The sequence below is a fragment of the Hippopotamus amphibius genome, chromosome 13, assembly GCF_030028045.1.
Source record: "Hippopotamus amphibius kiboko isolate mHipAmp2 chromosome 13, mHipAmp2.hap2, whole genome shotgun sequence".
Classification (NCBI taxonomy): domain Eukaryota; kingdom Metazoa; phylum Chordata; class Mammalia; order Artiodactyla; family Hippopotamidae; genus Hippopotamus; species Hippopotamus amphibius.
Genome location: NC_080198.1, coordinates 89,424,651 through 89,447,306, shown reverse-complemented (window position 1 = coordinate 89,447,306; position 22,656 = coordinate 89,424,651). Strand labels below are relative to the sequence as shown.

At 39.0% G+C, this 22,656-nt stretch overlaps 1 long non-coding RNA gene across 1 annotated transcript in view; it reads left to right on the top strand.

Annotated features, from left to right (window-relative positions):
• Positions 1 to 22,656, top strand: part of LOC130834332 (uncharacterized) — a 24,994-nt gene extending 2,338 nt beyond the window's left edge. Inside the window, exons 2-3 of the long non-coding RNA XR_009048666.1 lie at positions 21,845 to 21,946; positions 22,160 to 22,656. This is a non-coding gene — a long non-coding RNA (uncharacterized LOC130834332). The remainder of the gene's footprint in view (positions 1 to 21,844; positions 21,947 to 22,159) is intronic.

Genomic DNA, 22,656 nt, shown 5'->3' with positions numbered 1-22,656 from the left:
CTTCTGAAGCCCACACATTGGTCTCCAATGTGGAGTTCAGGGAATTTTAAATGGGGGCCCAGTAATCTCCGTCTCAAATATTCAGTTCAAAATGGATATCAATTATAGCAATTATGCTTATAATTAGATTAATGAACCATTTATGCCCAAACTCCAAGCGCAAAAACTTCAAGACCTGATGATGAGGTGCCCTAAAAAGAGGGGTTTATGTAAACAAATCCCTATTAGGCAAAGTAAATGAAGATAAGGAACCTCACCCCAGGCTGGATTAGAAGCTAGCAGGCATCTTTCAATCACAGCAAGTCCCTAATCACTCAGGAACCACCTCTGTGGTTTCGCAATAGGGAAAACTGCTCCCTTCAGAGGTCTGAAGGCAATACAAAGGGTGCCCCCAAAATGCTGCTGGCTAAATATTCTTGATGGTGGGAAGGGGGTGGGGGAAGACACAGCAAGAATATGCATATAGCTTCAGTTTCTGCGAATCACATTGTAACTGCAAGACCATAATAACTGCGACTCAGTAAAAACTAGTTATGCCAACCATGCATTAGATACCAGCACATTGAGTGGAGGGAAAAATTTCAACATTCTAGTCTTTTGACCTTGTTGCAAAGAAAGAAATAATTTAATGTCCCCTTTCCAGAGTATTAGAGTTGTGTCTCCAAACAGAAGCTTTCCTTATTCCCATCACCTCCCCCTCCTCCCTCAAGGTTTAATGCCACCAGAAACTGTAGAAAATGATTGTGCCCAGTATCCAGGTCATTATTGTTTAATCAATGCATCTCTGGAGCATGAAAAAGGTACCTAAACCACAGCTATTGTTTGGATTTTCTTTAAAAAACAAAATAAAACACACACAAATAACTATAGTCCTGTTCCAAAGCTAAATCAGACATCCATACTTCATGATCCTGTTTTGCCTTTAAACAATGTGACTGTACATGCCTAATATTGTATGTCTGGTCTACCAGAGACATAGAGATCAAAGGTCATATTTAACATTCAGGAGGAGGGGCGGGTGCAGATTAATTAATAAATTAATACAGCGACGCCTTTTATCGCTGGAGTCCAGCATTAATAATCTACTTTTACAATCCCAACGGACAGCAAACATTTAAGAGCAAAAAGCCAGAGAAAGAGAAAGAACAATCACTTACCAGTCTCTTTTTATTTGGGGAGCCTTAGAATTTGCAGACGCTGCCAGTCTGCCTTTAATTAGTTGCACATCACCCCCTAACACAAAGAAACACAAATCCAGATGTGTCTTGGCAGCTCCCAATTACAACTTTAATACTTGTAAACAAACTGTTGGGGAGGGGGGATAAATAAATATGCGGATCAAAAAAAAAAAATACCTGTAAATGGCTTTTTTTTTTCTTGTTGCAGAGAGAAGGAGGAGGAGACGGTGTTAGTGGTGGGGGTGGAAGGAGGAGGAGGTGGGGGGAGAGGAAAGAGCCGAGTGTGAGTGTATGTGTGAGAGCGCGGGGCTGTTCTCGGTGGTCTCTCCTCTCCCAGCGCGTTGCTCTCCGTCCGTCTCCAGTCGCTGTGTGCGAGGGAGGGAGGGAGCCGGGGAGTCTCTCCTCTCTCTCTCCCCCCCTCTCTCTATCCTCTCTCTCTCTCTCTCCTGTCTCTTCTCTCTCCTCTCTCTCCCTTTCCCCCCCTTATCTCTCTCTCTCTTCTCTCTCTCTCCCCGCTCTCTTCTCTCTCTCCCTCCTCTCTCCCGCTCTCTCTCCCTCTCTCTGTTTGTGTGTGTGCGTGTGTGCGGCTGCTGGGGGAGGGGAGCAGGAGAGAGAAAGGCGAGGGAGGAGGTGGGAGGCTGGGGGCGGGGGCGGGGGCGGGGGGGTGATGGGCGCCGAGGTGAGGAGGACGCAGGGACGCGGACACCTACTGATGATTGGCTGCAAATTACACAGGGAACAAGAGGCGCACGCGGGCCGGCGCTCCCCTTCACAAATCCTCTCCTCGCCGGAGGAGCCACGTTTCCCGGCTCGCCTGCCGACCGCCCTCCCTCCTCGCTCCCGGCTCCCTGGCTCAGCCGCCCAGCACAGAGGGCTGTTGATTATTTTCTTTTGCTCTCGGAGATAATTGTTTGGAAGGGATGCAAAGAGGGCGTTTCCGCCTCTCTCTCTCTCTCTCTGCGTGTGTGGGGGGGCGGGGGGTGTGTGTGTGTGCGTGTGCGGGTGGGTGTGTAAATAAACTTGTCTGGGTTTTTTTGGCTGGGTTGATAAGAACAGTACAAGAAACAGAAAAGGTCGTGTTTGTTTGAAGAATACTCTTATTTCACACTCTACCGCATGGCTTTTATATAATACTCCTGGTGTACCCAGGAAGACTTTGACAAAAATCATGATCATTTAGATCTTTAAAGTAAGGGAAAACGGATTGGTGTTCTGCTTGTCCAGATCTTTTAAATATTATTATGCCAGAGTGTAAAAAAATTGGTGATCGATCTCAAAATCAATCTCAATCTCTCTCCTCTCTTCCTCTCCTGCCCCCTTTCCCCAATCTCATTCTTTTACTATCCCATCTGGTAGTTCCAATGATTAAATCCGATTTTTAACGCACTACCCTATTTTTAATTCCAAACTTTACGTAAACAAAAACTACTTTTATAAGCTGCATTAATCTATTTTATACTAGTATTACTTCTTGATACTTCTTGATACTTCTTGATACTTGATATTTTCTTAGGAAAAATAGTTTAGTAATGGAAAGATAAATCTTTTTACCACAGGTCAAAAATAAATAAAACTCACTCATAAACGCAGCTGTGAATTAAGTTCTTCACTGCTGCCTTAAAGAAAATGAGATATTCCTGGCTACATGCTATACAACTATTGAAATGAAGTATGCTCATATTTGTATGAAATATATAAAAATATGAATCTTTTGCATAATTTTAAAGAAAAAATAGTGGTTAATAAGCTACAGAAGTAGGAAAGAAAAAAATTCAGATTGTTTAAATTGGTCTTACAAAGCAAAGTTCTATATTAAAATTAAAACTACTCTAGAATAATACAATAATATAGTTTCAGAGAAGGAAGAAAAGTATGATAATGAGTTGTTTCTTTTATAATAACAAAATGCTGAAAAGACGTTTTAAATTATTTTGAATTTTCAAAAGACTGACCTTGACCATAGCAAGATAGTGCCAACGCTGGAGGACGAATTATTGATAAGATGTTAGGAACTGGGGTGTGCATAAACGCAGGTGCTGTACTGAGAGTGGGGAACTATTGAAATAGGGGGCAGATTGTTTTGTGACTTATTGATTAAGATGCATGTTTTGTAATTTAAAAAAAATAGAATGTTTGGTTATAAAATCAATCAAGCCAGTTATTTGGCTTTTATAGACAAAATAACTGGGTGGTTAATAATTACTTAAGTTCATTGATAAGATAGTTTTATGCTTTTGTTAATGCTTTGTGAAAGCAAAGAAGGGAATGTTCCATTTGATTTTTTTTTTTTGAGCTGAACATCATAAGAAACTTATCAGCAAAATGTAGGCACTTTTTAATGAGCGCCTACACTCATTATACTGGAAAGATAATAGATTCTTAAACGCCTTTTCAAAATATTTAAAATATCCGTCCAATGTTAGAGGTCTTGAAGTTTGTAAATAAACCATTTTTAAAATCATATAAGATATCATGCTTTCTTATGCCAAACGTACTTTCCTTTTCAGAATGCTTCAAGCTCACTTTCAAAATGAAACTTTAAACAAGTGAGAGACAATAAGCTCTTAATTCCAAATAATTTTATTTTCTAGTTTATAAGGGGAAAACTCAGAACACTTAGTCTTAATAATTAATAAGAGCAATTATTAATGACCCGTCTGTGTCAAACACTGTACCAAGAAACTTGCAGATAGTTTATTTTGTCCTTGAAATAACCCTATGAGCTAGTTAGTATTATTTGCAGTGGAAATAATAGGCCCGTAGATAGTAGACAACTTAAATGGGTCAAAAAGTTAGTGTGTTACAGGACTGAAATTTGCACCCAATCTGGTATCTCCAAAACTTTAGGTTTATAACCTCTACTCCAGTCTTACTGTCAACAGTTAATTAATCAATAACTCTCTCTGCATACTAGAACCTTAGCTTTAATTATGATCATAGGCCCCTCATTTATATGACATACAGGATATACTTTAAACAATATACCTCATACCTCTGATATTGCCTTCTACTAGGGAATTGGTTATACCCTTAGCCAAATGTGATAAAGGAAAACATCTCTCTTCTGGTCTAGGATACCTCATATCTTTCATTTTTTGTATATACTAGTTTTACCACTTGCATATCTGCCATGTCTCACATTACTCCACGTTCCATGTTGTATTCTCCAGAATGATGTGTCAGGGTTTTTAGGAAAATCATTGAGAACATTTAGTCCTCTATTAACTCTACTTCGGAATTCATAGTTCTATAAAGTACTAAAAATTAAGATTCCTTCTCTTTGCAAAATGCCTGCTACAAATTCCAGCTCCCTGGAAATGGTTTGTGCCTTTACTCTGCTTTGTATACAGTATTCTGTGACCTGAAGTAGGAGGACAGGGGCTTCATTGATAGCTTCATGAGAAAAATCAAACTTGAGTATCACTTGAAGAAGTGTCCCCTACTCTGCAGAAATTTTGTGTTGTGCTGTGAAATAGCTTTCAAACCTGGCTGCTTTCATCGTAATCATGATCAATACTGCCATCATCATCCAGAATCTCTAACAAGGTAGTGTGTGTGTTGTAACAGATAAATGTCAAAATGTGTCAATGCAAAAACCGTAGAAGTGTATTTGTTTTTCACGTCACAGTCCAGGGTGGGAATTTCAGTTTAGAGGATGGCTCTCCTCTATGAGTGATTCACGGAGCCAGTTTCCTTTCATCTTGAGACCTTGCCATCCCTGAGGGACTGCTCATCAACTACAACAGATGAGCGGAAGGGCATGACTGGGGCATGATCCCTTCTTAAAGACTTGGTCTCAAAGTGACCCACAGCACCACAGTCACTGACGAGTGTCAAGAACCAGTCACATGCCACGACTAGCTCCAGAGATGGCTGGGCAGATGCTTCCTAGATGCAAACTCTATTACTGTGGAGTAGAGAAACAATTTTGGTGGACAGCTGGCAGTTTCCCCCACAGAATGACACTGGAAGAATAACCTGCCGGAGAGGTGATGTTGGCCCACACAGCCCTGAATCGACCGTGAGAGTCCTCTTCCCTTGAGAACACTTTTGCTGATTACCACCCTTAGAGATGACCACTAAAAGCAGCCTTAATGACTTTGGGGAAAGTTTCGCAACTATGAACAAACTATGTTTTCTTAAATACCTATAGGACAGCCAAGCTATGGATAAAATAGTCAAAGATTTACTAAAGAATAAAGACAGCAGAAGTAACACAAGCAGAGAAAATACCATAAATCTAAAATAAACTGACCTAGAGATAAATCTTAGGCATTAGCAGCTTGTCTGCTGGTGTTTTCAAAACCAGAGGTAAGCTTTAATCCCTCCACCAGTACCTGTACCCTCTTAGTCACAAAAACTATTCACCATCCAGGTTAGGAAAGGAGTGTGGAGCTCTCTCACCTGACATCCTAAAACCCAGCCTCCTAACTCCTGTCCACAGGACTGCTTCTTTCCATAGTAATTCATGTTGTAAATAATAATACAATAACCACCCCCTTAACAGGAGAAATATGCCAATAAAACAAATGGGGAATAATGTCTTTAATTATTCTCTGACTACAGCTACCTGGGATTTTTATTTATTTGTCTTCTTTACTAGAACTGGAGATCCTTGACATCAGGGATGGTGTCTTATTCAGCTTTCTGTCCCACGTCACATGTTGCCTGGCACATGGAAGGTTCTAACATTCTGTGCCACGCGCATTGAAGAAAGTAGCATACACAAAATCTAGAAATAAGTTCCCCATGGTCCATAGGATAAAAATGCAAAATTCATACAATGCCAGTTAAAGCCCTTCTCCAATTGGCCCCATGGTTTGAATCTCGTCTCCTATTACACCTGGCAAGAACTCTCCACTCCAGCAGATTCACTTCTCTCAGAAAATGTCCATCACTTTACCATGACCATATTAAAAAAAAAAAAAAACTAATTAATAAAGAAACATAAGCTAAGATGAAGGTATTGTTTCCAGAAAAGAGACTTTTTGCTCAGAATGAGTTATTCTTTTATAATGAAATATTTTTAAATCCCTTAAGCGAACATTTTAAGGAAATTTTCAGAGATTTTCTTGGTGACTCAACAAAGTGGAATTTGATGAAATTAGTCCTTACTATCAATATTCTGCACACCTGTCATTTTCTTTCACTTTTAATTAAATATTGATACATCGTTATCAGAGTGTTGACCTTCATATTCGAAGCTGGTACTCTTAACCTGCCAACAGCAAGTCATGTGCTTTGAGCTGTTTTCCAGTAATAACAAATTTGTCTTAAGCTATCTGCACTCTCTTGCCCTGTCTTTCTGATGACTAACAGAATGTGTTTATGGATTGGCTGACCACTGTTAGGGATAAAATCTGTAACTGCTGAGGATAATGAAAATAATAGGTTCACGGGGCCTTGGCCTCATTAGCACCATGTTCAGATCAACTATGCTAATCAAGTGCACACAGTCACCTGTTTTTAAGTACAATTTGGACACTAGACAGATAGCTACCAAATACTAACCTGGGCATTAATTTTTAGAAATGTTCTTTGCAAGACCTGATTTGGTCTAGGCCATTTCTTATTTCTTCATGGCACTCCTTCTTACTATGCAAATTCTCCTTTCTATAAAATTACATCTTTAATACTCCATGGCAGTATAATAGGAGTTGTCCCCAAATGTGGAAACCCATACAAGTGAAATAACAATAGGCTAGAAATGAAAGTCTCCAGAAGAACTCTTCTTCTATAGGCTCTCTAATTTGGCTTGATTTTGATAAGATCTGGGCTTCCTTGTATTTTATCGTAAATATGTGGTATGATTTGTTCATTGGATTATTAGGAAACCCAAGCAATAAGATTCCAGATTTTTTTCAAAGTGTTTACTCATGAAGGAAATAATGGGTCGATTTTGGTTAAACAAACAAAACAAAACAAAAATAAAACACCCACCAAGTCACAGTGAGTAGCTTCCAGACCCTCACAGATATAAGCACAAATTTGCAATTTGAGCCCCAAGTTCCTTTTGGTCTCTCTTTCCTCTGCCTGACAGTATCAAAGTACCCTTCACTGGCCTTTCTCCCAGGAAAATTTGCCTTAGGCATGGAGTCACCTGTATACTTTCTTGAAAGCATATCTCTTAAGATAGATAAGTAATGATAAAGCAATATGAAGTTTGGGAATCTTGTGAAATTGGCAATTATGAGCTGGCCAGAAAACACTTCCTACAGCTTTGTCAACAAGTATTCAGGGTCTACAGCATCCCTGTTTCCCAGAGAGCAGTCTAGACTGTGGCACCATCATTCCTTGTGCTTTCAGCCATTCTCCCTGCACACGTCGTATCTGACAGGATATACAGAACACTGGAAAGTAAGTGTCAGAATCTCCTCTCTCAATCCCTCTCCTTATTTTCAGTCAAAACCTCAAACCCAGTAACTCAGGTAACTAATGTTCTCCTTAGCTCAAAGGCAGAAACTGAATCTATATGCAGAAACTGGACATTTTGTAAATAGGCTTCTGAGTCTTCAAATTACCAGATAGGACTTGCCCAATTATTCAAAACAAACAAAAAAATCTCAAAGAATTTTAATAATGAAATTATTTTGAAAATTTACTTTTTAGAGACATAAAATTAGGCTTATAAAAGTCATACTTTTTAAGCTCTGTCAAACAACTTTGAAATTAAATCTTTGTAAACTGTTTTCTATTCATGTTAATTGAAATTTTTTGCCATTTTAAATACAAGAAAGACTTTTCATAAAATGTTTGTGATTTTTATTTTTTCTTCTGAACTTCAGATGTTGATTTCCAGTGTAATCAGGATGCCCCTCTTTGCAAAAGCATGGATTTCTAATACTACTCTCAAGATATCAAATCAAAACCAGCGTTTTATGCTTGCATCTTAAAAATGAAGGTTTCCATTGTTTGGTCTATCTTCAATTAACCATTGTCCATATAAAGGAGTATTATCTTTCCCTGTTGGGAGGAAAAATTCAGGATAATATCCCTGAGTTGTTAACCTTCAATTCAGGAAGCTTTTTTTTTTTTTTTTCCCCAGTGCTGACCTTTGTTATGCTGTAGTTATAGCAACAAGAAGAGTTCCTTCTGTCTGTCTGTTGTATTCTCTTTTCAAACTAATGACAGTCTTTTCTAAGCTGTTGTAGAGTATGAAGAAAGCTTTACGTGCATTGATTTCTTGATTTATTGATGCATTTAGCTAAACCAGCAATTGAAGTGGAAATATTTTAAATAAAGGCAATTAATTGGAATTTGCATATTATAAATGTTTAGACTATGGATTGTTCATTTAGATCGTTTTCCACCTTGTCTTTAAGATTGCTTCCCTAATCCACTTGCAGTTTGACTTCTCAACCATCAAGTTTCTTTAATCCTATCATTGTATCTTCTTAATCTAAACATGGAGAAAGAGAGAGAGATTGAGAGAACTAGAAAACCTCTCTCCAGGGGAGTAATACATTGTAAGAACACATAGCTCGCCTGCCAAACTGGACCACACAATCTTGCTATGACCTTGGGCATTCTAAGTCTCATTTGACTGGTCTAGAATATCAGTTTGAGTATAGTAATTACCCTATCTCAAGGGTTTGTGAGGTTTAATTAATGCTAACAAAGTGTTGGAGCTAGTTAGCAGCATAGTACTATAAAAGGCAAACGACCTGAAAATCACAGCTCTCTCCTCCCTGTTTAGTACTTAATTTGATACACTCCTTTTCTTTCTTCTTCAGAGTTAGTATCACATTTCTTACCTTTCTCCCTGCCCTCCATATCTACATCTCTGGTCTCTCCTACTTGAGATTCACTTTGGGTGACAAATGGCTTCTGTCCCCCATCTCTCACTTGCACCATCACCTCCAGGAGCTCAAACATTCCCAAGCCTAACAGGATCAGGATAAACATGGTATCTGAGTAAGCAGCTATGGTACGCACATCCTCTAAGTCAGAGTCACAAGCATCCAGTTCACAATTTAAATTTGGGCCTCATACTCCTTTTGCTTGAGTCCGTGGTGTTAAATAAACCGAATTAGACTTCCAGCCTCTTTCAAAAAGTGGGAGATGTGAAAACACTGTGTCTACATTCCCTCCTGAAAACAGTAGCTGGAGCCGTGATTTAGAGATGGGGTTTCCAGCTTGCCCATTCTCAGCACTCCCTGTTATCTAACACTTGTCCACCTAAACATTGGAATTTGCAACCCAGTGCCTCTGAGTACATTTGTGCTGGCTGTTCACTGCACGACAATGCCTGGCCAAATGGACAAGTGGGGGCTGGAATCCAGCCCATTGCTCTGCTTGCCAAGCCATGTTCTGGTGGGTCTCATTTGCATAAAGGCATTCTAGGGACCAGAAATGGCCTGGTCGGTATCCCAGCTATAAGTCAATTAAATAGAGCAGTGAATGTCACAGCCACCTTAATTAGTATTGAAAAATTAGCATCCAATCTTTGAAATTATATGCTACAAGACTATATCTAGACTAAGCTTAAAGTCATATTCAAGTCTATCCTTACCCCCTTTCTGTCGTGGACCCTTTTCACCTAAAACACATTCCAATATGAACTACTTTGCAAATGGGATGAACATAATATGAAAATTTTAATTGTGTTAACTCATTGCAGCTGAAACAGGAGCTGTATTTAATTGAAAATTAAAATGACCAAAACAGTAATGTATATTGGATAGTCATAATAATGTTATATTTCTTTCTGTGGGAAAAATTACTCTTTAAAGGAGGTGGCCATTGTTCATACCGTAGTCTGTTGCTAACTGGTAACATTTTGTACCGGTAGCACCGCTTGAAAGAGCAGTTGTTTTTACCTATTTGTAACTTAGCTCTTTTAGAATGCATGATAATTTGATGGCATTTCTTTTTGAGTGTTTCTATTTTTAAAGCTATTATATTCCTGTAACTTTGGCTACCTTATATTAGTGAAAAGGAAACAATTCTGTTACCCAATGGCAGCACTAATTGATTTACACTTCTTTCCTTACCAAATTGCAAGCATCCAAAACTTGAATATTGTCCATTGAAAGCTAATCTCTAGCTATGTTACTGCCACTAATGCACTTCCAAAAGAAATCCAGGCATTTGTATCTTTTCCTTATATAAAACATAACTTTATTCTTTAATCATAGAGAAAAGGAAAGTTGTTGTATTTCTACTGACTATAGGTAAGAGAAAATGACTCAAGCTGGCTTAAATGAGGAGGTCCCAGGTGGGGCAGGCTCCAGGCAGGAAAAATCTGAGGCTTCAGTGTGTCATGGGTGGTGCAGGATCTTCCCACTCTTTCACTCGGTCATCTCCATCATCTTAGCTCTTCCCTCAGGCAGGCTTCCCTCACAGGTACTGTTGCAGCAGTTCCAGCCATCATATCCAGGGACAAAAAGCATTCAAGGAAAGAAAGTGACTGTCTTTTTTTGTGCCTATATCTCTAGAGATAAAATTTCCTAGAAGCACTAAGGTTGACTTCCACTAAGATCTCATTAACCAAAATTAGGTCACATGTCCACACCTAACCAACCGCTCTCAAAGAAAATGAGATTGACTTGGTTTTATAAGTAGCTACTATCCTGGAGCTAGAGATGAGATCATCCTGAAGCACGTGCCAGTGTGGAGGAAAGGAAATACCTGAACATCATCTTGGTTCAATTAAGAAAGAGGAAGAGGGAGGTAGGGGGATTAGATGGATGTGGGTGAGACAAGTATCAGTGTCTATTGTTGCCTTACACAACTCCATCACCTTATTTCTGCCCTCTAAGAAAAGCTAACCAGCTCTAAATCTCATGACTCATGCGCAATTATACACGATAAGAAGAAGTCAGTTTATGGACATCAGCTCTTCATCATGAAAGAATTAGCGAATTATAATTTCAGCCATGAATGTCTATAAGTAGAGTTTGTTTTCAGCAACATGTCTTTCTGGGCAGAGTTCTGACATATCAACATACCCTTATAGAATCCTTCAGTTTCTTTTCAAGATTGTGTCATGCTACACAAATTAGGTAATATCTGAGCTTAAGATATAGGACATGGGGCTAAAAATTCTGGATGAGAGAAGAAAGCAAAGAGAATAAGGGAGTTAAAATAAATTAAATGAAGAGAAATGGTAAAAAAAAATTGTGGTTTGGCGCATCTATTTCCATAATTAAGTCAATTATGAATAATTTTCTCTTATAACATCTGCTGGCCCTGAAAACTATTACTTTCATATATTTGCAAGGTATCAAAAGCAAAGTGAATAGCCAGTCTTTAAAATTTCAAGTTGATCCCCAAACTGACTCCAATTTGCAAAAATCTGGCATAATTTAAAAGTAAATAAATAGAAGCAACACTTAGCAGAAGGTTTGTAACATCAACAAAGCTGTGCACGTTTTGTTTATTTATGGATCCATTCAAAAATGCCATGTTCACTTAAAAATCCTCAGCAGAAGCGTGATTGATTTAAGAAATTGAATAGAATTAAGGAGGGTTCCTTAAATCTAAAAGTTTGGTAAAAAGAAGAATGATCATTTTATTGTAATATTATGGTTGGGAAAACATTTTTCTCCTTTATGTATATTCAGATTTTTTTTTTGAGGTTAACTGTGAGAAAAGTAACCACCATTTCTGAAAAGCGCACTTGAATCGGGATGTAGCAGACCTCACCCTTCATATAACTCCTGTAGGTTGTTCAAAGTTAAGTGTTGAAATATAAGTGTGAAATCTCCTGTATTAGTCTTTTTCATTCAATGAATTTTTACAGCACTCTCCAAAGACAGAGCAGTTTCAAATCCCTATCTTTGAGGAACTCACATTCTACTGATATCTCCTTATTCAGCTGATGGCCATTCACTCCTCCTTGCCAGACTCGGTTATTCCCCATCATATTTTAATTGAATAAACATTTCTTTAACACCAGTTATATGCACAGCCCAGTGTGAAGTACTGAGGGAATGAGAAACTGCCCTGGAGAAACTAATAATCTAATAGAGAGTACTCAGATAGGGAGAAAACACACACACACACACACACACACACACACACACACACACCCCACACACAGATTTAATGACAGTGCTCTCACTATCTTTTTTCACAAGGTCTTCACTTTTTTATTAAAAATAAAATAAGAATAAAAAAGTTTAGAAGGATAAAATCTATTTAGTTTTCCTCATGGATATTATTTGCCCACCAAACCTGTACTGTCAAGCTCTTCTTTTATCTGATGACAACTTTCCTTACAAATTTCAACATAGCTCCGTAGTTCACAGCTCTTAATTTATCTGATTTAACCCATTTCCAAACCTAAAGATCATATTATGTCTGTCTTATGTAGAGGAGACCAAAGGAGCAACTTGGGGCACCCCAATTCAAAATTTCCTCACCAACCAAACGGAAGGGTGTTTTGTTCCACATTGAAAGTAAATTCCTTTAGGTGCAGGACTGGGGGTGCAGCAATGGGCTATGAAGATAAAACAGAATATTTGGGATTGGAAAACCAAAGCAAGATTAGGACAGCTTGCAAAAAAGTTGGATCAGGACTTGACCAAAATATGCAGCATAAAAAGCTAAAGTAAACTTGAGTCAAGGTGTAAATAGATAATCATGGTGTGGAATAAGACAGAGGGTCAAAAAGTCAGTGGCCAGCAAAACCCAGCTTTCAAAGTTCAAAAATTTGGAGGTAGGTGTGAACGGGAAAAATCTATTGCAAGCCAATGGCATGATGAAGACAAGGCCATTTCACCATTCAATAAATATTGGCTGTTGTCACTCTGTGCCTGTCAGTGTGTTAGGTCCTCAAGATAAATTTAAAACACACTTGCTGCCATCAAGGTATTCACAGTCCAGTCCAGTATAAGCCAACTTTGGCAGAACTAAGATAGGGAGCTACAGGAAATAGTATAATGCGCTCAATGTAGCTGGATGATGCTATATTAGGTGGGGTTAGAAGGGAGAAAACTTCGGTTCTCCAAAAGCAGATGCTGAGTGTTTGGGGTGCTAGATGTTTATTAGGAATCAACCTATGAAAGGAATGGTAAATGTATTACTCTGCTTGGGCTGCCATAACAAAAAAGGCATGTAATGATAAATGATAAAAACCTGCCCTCTTTGCGCCGAATGGACCCTGCCCCAAGGCTGTCAGTTCTTTTTTAATAGGAAGAATTTAAATGAATAGGTAAAGTGCAACAAAAAACAAACTCTGAAAACATCTATACTGGACGTGTAAGTAGAGTGTCATGACAGCAAATAGGAAGGACTGGGCAGTTTGGAGGGTTGAGATGCTCTTCAGAAAGACCTCACAAAAGAAGTCTTCTTTGAACTGGATTGACTAACAAGTGGAGAAGAGGAAAAAGAATATTGGGGGTAAAGGAAATAGTGTAAGCAAAAGCTGAAGGTAACACAAGTGTATAGCAGAACCCACAATTTGTGTGTTGATAAATGCGGTGACAGTTAAGGGATCCTTAAGAAGAGAAAAAGTGACAGAAAAGAGACCCAGGGAGAAAAAAAAGAGTCAGATTTGCATATAACCTTCAACATTATGCTAAGGAAAAAAGACTTGCTTCGTAGTAAAAAGAGGCCATTAAATGTTTTGAATACGGGATGTTTACTATCAGTTTTTGGTTTCTGGTTTTGGAAAAAGGTTCCTCTAATTTACGCTGGAGAAGATGATTTGGAGGAAGGAGAGACATTCTGTCCCTTGAGGGCATTTAAGATTCGAATCCGTGCCACAGAATAAAATAGGAAGGAGACCAAACAGAAAATTTTAGGAATGTCTACAGTTTATTTAAGGGACAGATGAATTTCAGAAGACAAGGAAGGTGACTCAGATAGAGTCATCAGGAAGGAAGACAGTGACAGGAATTCCCAAAAGGAAGGGTATTCCTAAACTGCTGAGTGGTCCACAGAAATAATGATGCTAAGAGGTCCAGAAAGGCTTGAAAGAAGCTGCCAGGGGCAATCCTAGAGTTGTATTCAGAGCAGTTTTATTTCACCACTAATTGGTTTGGGAAGAGATGGCAGACTTCCATTATTATTACTGCTCCAAGTATAATCCCACAATTGGCTTCTGCTCATTCATGTGCCAAAACTATGGTTATTTTATGGGAAATTACTATTTATTTTATGTGGAGAAACAGAAATTTACAGGTGCCTACTATGTATTTGAGCTTGCCCCCTACAGAAGCCAACAAATTTGGCAATAAGGACTTTTTGCCATTAAGAAAAAAGTCAAAGACTTCCTGGTTGCATGGATAACTGTGCAGTTAAATCATCCTTTGATGGAGGTCCCCATACTTCCATTAAGATGATGAAGAGAGGTCCATAGATTCTAACTGTTGCCTACTCCCAAACACCCGTCTCCTCATCAGGACTCATCAGGACCATTAGGAATTACCTATTTATGCCCTTTATCACTACTTTGGTCAGTCACAACCTGGATTCTAGAAAATAGTTCATTTTCCACTTTCTTATTTCCATACAGCTCTCTAAATCTACCATTTAATAGCCAGCTCCTGACTCCTGAAACTGATGGTCATTAGTGGAACCGCCCATGTCCTCAACAACTTCTCTGAAAGTTCACTTAATCTTCTTGCTCTTGCTGAAATGCAGTTCCTTTAGAGGCCCTGTGTGCCCTGTATCTCAAACGGTGAAGGTAGGGAAGGTTCATCCTTGCTCTTCACTGACACTTCCATACTACTCTCTGCTCCCCGGCACCTTCATTTCCTGCTCTAACATAAACGTCATCACACTATCCCACCTACTTCTGTTTCTTGTTTCAGTCATCTAAAGGACTTTGGGGTTTTCCTCAATCTTTGACAAATTTAGCCTTAGCTCTTGGCTCACTCTATCACAACTCTTTCCTTGAATATGAGTCATTTCACTATGTGAAATTCTTCCACTATTCTTATGTCCTTGACCGTCTCCCTTCAATGATAGTTTCTTCCACCTTGACTCAGTCACTAAGACCCACTATGTACTCATCACATCTTGTCTTTCTACATTACTTCTTGAGATCCTAGGCTCTCAAATATCTTTCAACCCTCCCTCCCACCAGACTTATAATCCACAGATCCTACCTCCCCTGCCCATCATGACTTTGCTTCCCTATATACTCAACCTAGTCAAGTATTATAAACACTCTCTTTCAAACATTCTCAATTTTCCATGATCGATTATTTTGAACACCATATTTCAATGATCTCAATTTGCTTGGCTTTCTCTTGTCTAAACTTGCTAAGTAAAACCCTTACTCTGGTTAAACATAGCTCCATACCTCCTTTATTCCTGTACCCAAATTGCTAAATGTGGCTAGAAAAAAAAATTTACAAATCTCTTTCTCACTTTAACTTTGTGGCATTTACTCAAGTGAGCATTTAATGATACAGAATAATTGTATCACTTTACTCTTCTTCTTTCCTCTCTTTCTATTTCATATTCTTCTCAAACTCTAAAACTTCCTCCCTGTTCTTTATTTCAGTTTTCTACTTTCACTGAATTCATGGAAACCATGAGAATAAAAATTCTATAAGCTCCCATCGTCACATCTACTCATCTTCTAGAATCTGTACAGACATTTTTTTTCCTTCCCTCCTATTAGAATAAACTCAATATTCCTAGTCAAAGTCAAACTCCACATTTTCACTAGACCTCATCTGCTATGTCCCCACTCAGGAACCTCACTCCTGCAATTCTCTCCTGTCCTTCATCATCAAATCATCAACATTTCTCTCAATTGTACCATACCCATCAGACCATCAGTATACAAAGATAAATATACATATATATATTTAGATATACATATAACTTCATCCCCTCCCCAACCTAGAGCTTGTTCTCTCTTTTGACAGAAAAATTTCTTGAAAGAACAGTGTACAAGGTCACAGTGTCCTTTTTATCTATTGAACAGACTCCAATCAGGCTTTTGTCAAGCTTTCCAATGACTTGTACCTTGTAAAATACACAGTTTTCAGTCTTCCTTTTATTTGACCCATCAGTAGCATTTGAGATTTTCTTCATATGGCTTTTAGGAAACCATGTTCCTGATTTACCTTCCACTTGGCTAACCTCTTAACACTGAAGTTATACGTTAAACCTTTTTCTTATCTGCCTGCATTCACTCCCTTGCAGTTCTCATCAAATCTCATGGCTTTAAATTACACCTATATCCTAAAGACTCCAATATGTAGATCTCCTATCTGCACTGTTATATGCAACAACTTGAAAATTCCATTTAAACTATTTAAAATTGAACACCTTTCTTCCTAATGCCACCAAAACTGACCCTCAGTTAATGATAACTACATCATTCCAGTTGCTCATATCAGAAATGTTGGCGTCATTCTTGACTCTTCTTTCTCTCTCACAATCCACTTCTAATCATTAGCAAATCCTATTTGCCCCATTACCAAAATATATCAAGAATCAGATATTACCACCTCAACTACTAACACTCTGGTTCATACCGCCAGCTTCTCTCACCTAGAGACCCTCATGACTGGTCTTTTCCTTCCCTTCTTCTCTCCTATAGTCTATTATCAACACTATGATTCATCCCTTGTGGTCAGCAAAGAGTGAAAGCTAGTATTTAATTAAAGAGGAGTAGAACTGTTTAGAAAGTAGAATCCTCTACTTTTGGAGGTCTGCTATGGCAAAGTCAGGTCCCAGATTGGGAAGGAGTAGAACTCTGAAAACTGGAATGTGGATGTCTGGCTTGCAGAACTTTCACATGTTAAATACCCAGTTACTCCTGAACCCTTTGAGACTGTCACAGTGATACACTCATCCTTGTTAATTAATAGGCTAGACTACCTTTGCTTGAGGCGTCTTTTCTGCAAGACCGAATGTGCTCTTCTCAGGATATGCCTCCACTTCTCCCTGTCTTCTAGGTCCTAAGCCAACAACTATGGTTAAGTCACAAATTAACTCATCTGGGGAAGTGCTGAATCTTCTAAAGTAGCAAAGAGATTGTAAACTGAAGGCAGAGCTAGCCAATATATACTGGCTGGATCCTGGAGACTATACATGGGATTGCATTCTGAGGATGTCAAATAAAAGAGAATTTTTTGAAGTGAGAGCACTTTCTCAGGTTACAAGATTTAAAACATGCAAAATCCCAGGAGGGGGGCAAACAGGGTACTGGGATGGCTCCCAGGAGCTCAGAGAAAGTGATGGACTATACTCTGTGAGGCAGAAGTGCTAGAACTGCTGTAGCTTACTGTTGTAGAGGGATCAAAGAGCTCACAGAGGTAAGCATGGCTGAATGGATACACTAAATAGGTCAGAAAACCTACCAGACCACTAAGTTCCAGGAGAGAAAGTTCCACTTACCAAGGGAATAAGGAATATGTTGGTGAGAGGAATGTGAGCATTACTGAGATGTTCTCTAGAGTATAGGGATAACAGTAGGAGATAACTGTTAATAACTGGCTCACTGACAGCAATGGGACTCATAGGATCTCTAGCTAATAAAGGCAAGGTGGCAGTGCTGAACTGTCAGAAACCAGTTGGGGCAATTACTATAATGAACAGCAACATTGGAATGGAGTTCAGGAGAGGACCTGCAGAGAGCTACAGAGATGGTTCTAAGGGTAAGATACGCAGGCAGCCAGCAAAGGTTCTGTTCAAGCTGTACAACCAAAATAAAGGATGGATGATCAGGAGACTAAAGGCAGTTAACCTAATAAAAAAGTTTCCATCTCTTACACAGATTCCAGACATGAGCGTTTTCAGACCTAGAAAAAATTTTTTAATAATATGGCATACTTTTTAAAAAATTTGTTTATTTTATTTGTTTATTGGCTGTGGTGGGTCTTTGTTGCTGCACACGGGCTTTCTCTAGTTGCAGAGAGTTGAGGCTACTCTTCACTGTGGTGCATGGGTTTCTCATTGCCGTGTCTTCTCTTGTTGCAGAGCATGGGCTCTAGGTGCGTGGGCTTCAGTAGTTGTGGCACACGGGCCCAATAGTTGCGGCTCACGGGCTCTAGAGAGCAGGCTCAATAGTTGTGGCCCATGGGCTTAGTTATCCGTGGCCTGTGGGATCTTCCCGGACCAGGGCTCGAACTCGTGTCCCCTGCATTGGCAGGCAGATTCTTAACCACTGTGCAACCTAGGAAGTCCCAGACCTGGAAATATTTAATTGAAGGAGAGACTTGTACTTTAGAAAGAAGAAATCTGAAATGCACAGTAATTATTGGCCCAGTCCCTTCCAAGCGGACTTTGCCAGTTACCTGGGTGATTTTACACTGGAGTGAGGGAGAAAGTCCCAACCTTTCAAGATCTCTTGACATAGGATTCAAGTTGACATAGCTACCTGGAAGCCCAAAGCATCATTGTGATCCTTTTATTGGGGGCAGGAGTCAGGGTACTTAATCAATGGAGTCAAGTCCTAGGAGTAGGTTACAGAGGGTCCAGGGGGACCACTGGGTTTTTGGACTCGCTTGGTCTCTGAATGCACAATTGAAATTGACATGTTTAGCTTTAGAAAATACCCCACACTGGCTGCTTGGCTTTTAGGTTAAGAACCATCAAAGTAGGAAATGCAAAGGCAAAGTCTCTGAAACTTGTCCCTCAGATGTATCTAGTTATATTGAAACCAGGAGAGAATGAGCAAATGTTACGGCCTCTATTAAAGACATAATGGATTCAGGATTAGTGATCCATCCTATATTTCCTTTTAATTCACCAGTCGGGTCTGGGGACAAAACCCAAATGGATCCTGGGTTTAACAGTGGACTACCAACTGAAAACTCAACCTAGAAATCCCAAGTGCAGTTGCTTTGCTTGATGTGGTATCTTCTCCAGAGCTGGTTAACAGTACCTCAGGTTACATGGTATAGAGTAAGTGATCTGGACACTTACTTACTTACTTACTGGACAGAGTGCTTTTTTTCCCCACCTCTTCAGGAAAGAAAGCATGAATCCATTTGTATTCACTTCAAATGGACTACAGTATAGTTTCATAGTCTTGATCCAGCTCTGTGATAACTCTCCTGCCCTGAATCAAGATTTATAGTCGAAGGTACCTCAACTATAGCTTCTGCTAGGCTAGTGGACTTGTTCCCAGATGGAGAACACTTCCAACAGGAGTCACAGTGAGTGTGCCTTCATCTTGAAACTATGATGGCCAATAGGTCACTTTGGGCTACTTGTGCCCATTTCCTTCCCCCATCTTAGCTGTTCTTCCCAAGAGCATTCTTCAAAACACTCCTGAATGCAAATTACAGAATCTGATAGTCTATTTCCCTGGCACTGGCCTTCAACAGCTTTAAACTTGTAGAATTTACTCCTTTATTGTTCTTATTACTTACCATCTCTTTCTTCCCTATAGAAAGTGAGATCCGTAAGAGTGGGGATTTTTATTTGCTTTCTTTTCAGATATAATCCAACATCCTCGAACAGATCCAGGTTCATTGAAAGCACTCAAGAAATGTTTGAATAAATACATGCTGTACAGGAAAGCTTAACTTATTAACTTTAACTTTTGGAGGGAATGGCTGGTTTTGCAATTTTGGTGCCTCTAAAATCATCTTGCTTTTAGACCGTCTTGCTGTGTGACCTAAACATCTTGAAATCTATTTAAGACCTTATTTTAAGTATATCTAGTGATTACATAATATGCCATTAATTTTTAAATAGCTTGATAATTTTTCAAATTATCTAAATAATTTTTATTCAAATAGCCTAGAGAAGCACAATAGACAGGTAATGTTACAACCCAGAGAGAAATACGATCAGATGACCATTCTTTAATATTTCTTTCTCAGCACCACGAAAATATGTTTTTAATCTTACCTAAGTAAGATTTATCTTCTTTTTGTTATTAATATTTTTACCTTCTGCTTTGTTTTGATTACTTGTACTACCCTCAGCCCAATCGCTTTCCCCATCGCCAAGGTTTGTATTCTACTTTTCCCCATGCATATATAATATAATCACTTACAAATCTGTTTGCCCCTTTTGAGTTTGGGCATAATTTGCTTCAGGTACTGTGATGGGTAGAGGCACCACCTAGATATTCCTCAGTGAAGGACTAGAAGCTGGGGTTGCTGTCAGCAGAGGCCTTCAGCTCTCATTTCCTTCAGAGATTGCCTTAGCTGCAGAGAGAGGCCTCACCCCAAATCACACTATTTCCTAAGCAGCCCACATCAAGGAAGTGCCTGATACAGGTTAGAGTATGACTTCCTGGCCAGTTTGTCCCAGTGCAGGGACATTATTCTGATGGCCCACTTTAGTCCTAGACCATGCCCCTGCGTCAGCCAAGAGTCTCATCAGTCCTGTTTCATAGTTCAGCTTCACCTTCTACCCAGTCTTGCTTTTTTCCTTTCCCTTCCATAGGTGTTGATTCTAAAATACACCTAATAAATATCCTACAGTCTAAACTCCATCTCAGTTCCTGCTTCCTGGAGAATCCAACCTGAGGAACAGATCCCATTATGTATTCATCTCCGCATCTTGCTTTTTCCCTCACTATAATCATGGACTCTGTCCCAGACAATTGACATAGATCTAATGCTTTCTTTTGAATGACTGTGTAATTTTCCAGGGTTTGCATGTATCACAATTTGTTCAACTTTCCATACAAGGAAACATTATAGTTTCCAATTTTTATTTTTAACCACATGAAAAGTTCTGAAATAAATGTCCCTGTCACAGACCAATTTAAACTCAAAATTACATGATTACTTGCAAAGTTCCTATTACTTTCTTTCACTAATCAACTCTCCTTTATTTGTTTAATGAAGTCCACAGTAGTCTATTTATATCTTCATCTACTTTCTGAGAGTTCCAATATTAACAATAATTTAAGGAAGTCATGGCTGATATCTATAGAATCAAAGTCCTCCATAATTTCTGAGTCAGTTTTTTCCCTTAATTTTGTGAAATGTCTGAAAACAGTACTATCAATATTCTTTTTTAGCTGGGATAAATCACTCCCATAAAAGTAATAGTGCCACCTTTGCTCCTATGGTAATATAATCCACATGCACTGGAAAAATATTAAAATCTATAAATTTTGAAATCACACACTAGGTTGGAGTCCTGGCTATACAAAATATCACATGTTCAATATCCAGGTTACTTGAACTCTCTGCATTTCTGTTTCCTCATTTGTAAAATAAACCTACCTTACTTTTAGTGATCTGTAATTTTTACAGAACTAAAGATTCTATAGGTTCATTGTCTAGCAAAGTGCTAGGCATAGGGAAGATAAATCATTATACTTATTTTCTTCATTTCTTGAATTTCCATGCAGGAGTGTGTGCTTGTGTGTGTGTGTGTCTGCATGTATGCACGCGCACATTGTGTATTGAAATGCTAGCACATTTTTTTCTAAAAGTTATTTCTTTCTCAAGAAATCCACCTTCATTCTATTTAATAACACTAAAGAATATGATCTCATATGGCCTTCGTGATATCTAATCAGATGCATTTACATTCTTCTAAAATTTCAGGTTCCCTGTATTTCTCAAGTCATCCAAGTTATAGTTCATTGCCCACATGAAAAAGCAGAAGTGGATAGAACAAGTTTATGGAATTGATAAATTGAGTCAGACAGTTTCAAATAGAAACAAAAACAAAAACCACTACTGGTTCAAGGAGTTAGGTCAGATCCAAACTATAACCATTGCAGAAGCCTCAGCATGGAATCATTCTGTGTCATTTCCCCTCTCTGTTCCCTGCATCAGAAGCTGGTTTCCTTAGCTGAGGGGGCCGGTGAGCCTTCCTCAGTCCTGTACAGAGAACAGGATGCTGCTTTTCATCCCCCAGCATTCCCATTTACCTTATAGGTAAGTTGCAACTCTGTTATATAGTGCCAGATCGTTCAAATCCGCCTCCCCTCCCATTTTGCTACATGTTCTCTATTTGGCAACATTTTATTCTTGATTCTTATTTCCTCTGACTCCTAGCTTTCTCCTTGGATTATTTCTTCCATCCTGCCTAGCAACACTACTAACTAGGTATACAGAAATATAACTCGGGATCTTTTATCTGTTCCTCAGGTGAAAGGTGACTCAACTCAACCTCAAGCCTATCACCTTTTGGAGACTAGGTACTTAAACCATGAGCTGGCCAGCAATGGGGAGAGTGGAAGAAGCAGAGAACCTCCGAGAGAAAATACAAGAGAGGCAAAGAATTCCCTTTCAGAGAAATCTCTCTAAAAATCTCTACCCAAAGTTTGTGGCAGCTGAGAGTGAATCCGGGATGGAGCCAGCACGGAGAAAACACCCAAACCCCATTTGGAAATAGTGTTTTGTGAAACATTACCAAGCAGAAACTGTCCTTCACTTTTGGTAGTACACATAACAAAGTCACATTTTAGGAGGAGCTATTAGTCAGTCCAGTGATAAAACAAGTACAGTAAAACCTTGGTTTGTGAGCATAATTCATTCTGGAAACATGCTTGTAATCCAAAGCACTTGTATCTCAAAGCAAATTTCCGCATAAGAAATAACGGAAACTCAGATGATTCGTTCCACAGCCCCAAAATATTCATATA